Source organism: Phalaenopsis equestris, unplaced genomic scaffold (assembly GCF_001263595.1).
Source record: "Phalaenopsis equestris unplaced genomic scaffold, ASM126359v1 Scaffold204681, whole genome shotgun sequence".
Lineage (NCBI taxonomy): Eukaryota > Viridiplantae > Streptophyta > Magnoliopsida > Asparagales > Orchidaceae > Phalaenopsis > Phalaenopsis equestris.
In genome coordinates, this window is record NW_018224217.1 from 77,475 (window position 1) to 81,678 (window position 4,204).

Consider the following 4,204-nt stretch of genomic DNA (forward strand, 5'->3'; position numbering starts at 1 on the left):
CATTTCTGAAATGACTTCCCCCATCAGTTATGATCACTCTTGGCATTTCAATTCTATAAATTCAAATCTACAAAATATGTTTATTTTTAAAAATTTTAAGAACTTTGCAACACTTTGAGCATCACATCGAGGCAAAGCAACAACTTCTCTCCATTTGGATACATTGTTTAATACTATCAATATATATAAATTTTCAAAAGATGGTATAAATGATCCAATGAAATCTAATCCCCAAAAATCAAATATCTCAACTTCCAACACATAATTGAGGGGCATCTTATTTCTCCTAGAAATATTGCCTATTCGTTGACATCAAACACAAGTTTTGATATAAGCATTTATATCTCAAAATATTGCAGTTCAATAAAATATATATTGTAAAACTTTGTATGATTTTTTATTAATACCAAAATATCTCCCAAATTTAGAATTATGACATTTTTTGATAATTTCAAAAGTTTCTTCTAAAGGCACACATCTTCGAATAATTACATCATTTCCTTATTTATATAAAAATGGGTCATCCCAAAAATAATTTTTGGCTTAAGATAAAAATTTCCTCTTCTATTGGTATGTTATTCCAATAGGTATAATATCACTAACAATAAAGTTCACAATATCGACAAACCATGGAACACGTCACTCCTTAATACTGAACAATTCTTCAATTGGAAAATGTGCATTAATTTATTATTTAAAACAGGTTGGTTTTTCAAATTCAAAACCTAGACAAATGATAAGAAATTTGATTTTCAACTCCCGCCTTATCTACTATCTCAAAGTCAAATTCTTGTAAAAGAAGAATCCATTGTATCAGTCTTGTTTTGCATCCTTCTATTTCATTAAATATTTAATAGCAAAATGATCAATTTTCACAACAATTTGGTTCCAAATAAGTATGATCTAAATTTATCAAAATCATATATTATTGTTAATAACTCTTTCTTAATTATGGTATAATTAATTTGAGCTACAATAAAAGTTCTACTAGCACAGTAGATTACTTTGAAAATCTTATCAAGCTTTTGTCCTAAAACAACTCCCATAGCATAATCACTTATATCACACATTAATTTAAAATGTTTTTCACAATATGGTGAAATAATAATTGGTGAAACGACTAATTTTTCTTTTAATAGCTCAAAACATTTTAGGAGCTCCTTATCAAAATTAAAAATGACATCTTTTTCAAGTAAATGGCATAGATGCTTAGCACTTTTTTAATAGGATTTAATATATCACATCTATAATCTACCATATATTAAAAAACTCATAATTTTACTCAAAATTATTGGATAAGGTAAATTAGAGATCACTTGAATCTCTTGCAGGGTCTACTTCCACACTATTTTGTGATATAAGATCTCCTAAAACAATCCTCTTGCTACCATAAATTGGTATTTTTCCCAATTAAGGACTAAGTTTGATTCTTCATAATGCTTAAGAACTCTTGATAAATGTTTTTAACATGATTCAAATGAAGTTACAAACACTGAAAAATCATCCATAACAATTTCAATCCTTTTTTAAATAAATCACAAAAAGTAGCCATCATCCATTTTTGAAATGTAATAGGGGTATTACATAAACCAAAGGGCATTCTTCTAAAGCAAATGTACCATAGGGATTGGTAAAAGTTGTTTTCTCTTTATCCTTAAGAGCTATTTGTATTTAGTGATAACCAGTATATCCATCCAAAAAATAAAAGTATTTATGCCCAGCTAGTCTATCAAACATTTGATCTAGAAAGGGTAATAGAAAATGATCTTTGCTAGTGGCAAGATTTAAATTTCTATAATCAATGCATATTAGCCATCCTGTGATTTATCTTGTTTGTATTAAATCATTATGTTCATTCATAATCACAGTCACTCCTCCTTTCTTAGGAATTCAATTAATTGGACTAACCCATGTACTATCTTAAATATGGTAGACAATTCCAATATTTAACCACTTTAAAATTTCCTCCTTAACAACTTCTTTTATGAAAGGATTCAATCTTCTTTGAGGATTAGCCATGGGTTTGCAGTTCTCTTCCATATGAATGCTATGCATACAAATTTAAGGAAGTGTTCCTTTAATATCAGCAATTGTCCATCCAAAGGCTTTTTTATGATTCTTCAAAGTTTTCATTAAACTCACTTCTTCTTCTATAGTTAATATTGAGGAAATTATAACTAGTATTGTTGAGGAATCAACTAAAAATGCATATTTTAAATATCTAGAAAGTAACTTCAACTCAAGCTCAAGAGGCTTTTCAATTGATGGACAAAAATATTTATCTTTTCTTGCTGTGTCCAAAACTTCAAAACTTTCTCAAACATAATTCAAATCTTCCTTATGAAAGTCTTCAAATTGATCTAATTCCTCTTCTTGCTCGTGTTCCAACTCTTTCATTTCAGGTTTCTCTTCAGGAGTTGTTTTGAAGTGGCATTCACTTAAATATCTTATTACAATCATTCTATAAAATTCATCTTCTTTACCTTTTACAGGATAGTTCATTAATTTTGAAATATCAAATGTAGTTATTTGATCATTTACACGCATAGCTAATTTCCTTTTCTACACATCTAGCATTGCTCTTCCTATATCTAAGAAATGCCTCCCCAAAATGATAGCTATGTCCTTATCTTCCTCCATATATAACAAAATTAAATCAACAGGAAAGATAAATTGATCCACTTCCACTAAAACATTTTATATAACTCCTTTAGGATATGCTATTGAATGATCTACTAACTGCAGAGTTATAGTAGTAGGGGATATTTTTATTAATCCCCATCTTATACATGTTGATAATGGCATAAGTTTAATGCTTGCACTTAAGTCACATAAAGCTTTCCCATAAAATTTGTCTCCTATTGCACAGGGAATTGTGAAGCTACCAAAATCTTTAAGCTTATTAGGAAGCCTTTTTGAATTACAGCACTGCACTCTTCACTAAGTGCAACAGTTTTGTTATATTCAAATTCCTTTTTCCTATTAAGAAAAATTTTTCATAAACTTCACATTGCTTAGAATTAGTTCTAAGGCTTCAGCAAATAGAATAGTAATGGTAAGTTTCTTAATGCTTTCCAGAAATTTTGAAAATTTTTCACTTGTTGATGAAGTCTCTAAGGAAATGGTGGTGGTGGTTTTTTCAAGTTAATTTTAAGTGGAGAAATAGGTTTCTCAAAACCTATCGGAGCATCCTCATCAGACTCTTCAATTTCTTCTCTCTCTACTTCAATCTCTTTTTGAACTCTACCTTCCAACTCACTTCAGCTTCTAAGTTGAACAAGATTTACTTACTCTTTATTCTGGTTTTTTGAATTTATTCATGTATTATTAGGAAGTGTTCTTTAAGATCTATTACTTAATAAATTTTTCATTTATCCTAATCGATTCACAATATTTCTTACTTTAGCTCTTTAACTTTGTAACTGATCTCCCATTTATAAAACCTCTTCTTCGATAAAAATAAATTTTCTCATTAAATTGTGGATTACTGTTAAAATCTGGAGGATAAGTAGGTATATAATTTCTATTACCTTAGTTGTTCCAATTTTCCAATGAAGCTACTTGGTTGTTCCCCCATTGTTGATTATTACCACCTAAAGTATTGTTCTACTTAAAGTTAAGATGGTCTTTCCAATTTAAGTTAACATAATTTGAGTATGGGTTACTCTGCTTGTTGTTTATGACATTCATTGTTTCTAATTATGCTCGAGAATTTACCATTTAGCTTAATGAATTCGCTTCAATCATTGCAATTAGTTGAGAAAAACTCATTCTAAATTGGTCTAACACCCATGAACTTGTTGCAATTTGATTTGCTAACATTGCAAAAGCATTGGATTCATGAATATTGGCTACTTTCTTAGGATTTACCCTCTTAGAAGGTCGTTCAAAATTTTTAGTAGCCATCTCTTATATTAAAGCATAAGCATCATGAAATAATTTTAACATCAAGGGATTGAGCTAATTCACTGTCAAAAGTTTAAAGTATTAACCAATCTAGTATAGCATGGTGTGTACACTTTCTCAGTAGTTCTTTAAATTGTTCCCATGCTCATAAATAGATTCCCCTTTAAACTGAAAAAATATGTTATATCATTTCTAAGATTTGTAGTTTTTGATAATGAAAAATATTTAATAAGGAATTTCTGTGCCAAATCACCCAAAGTTTTGATAGATCCAGGTGCTAACGAATGTAACCATATCT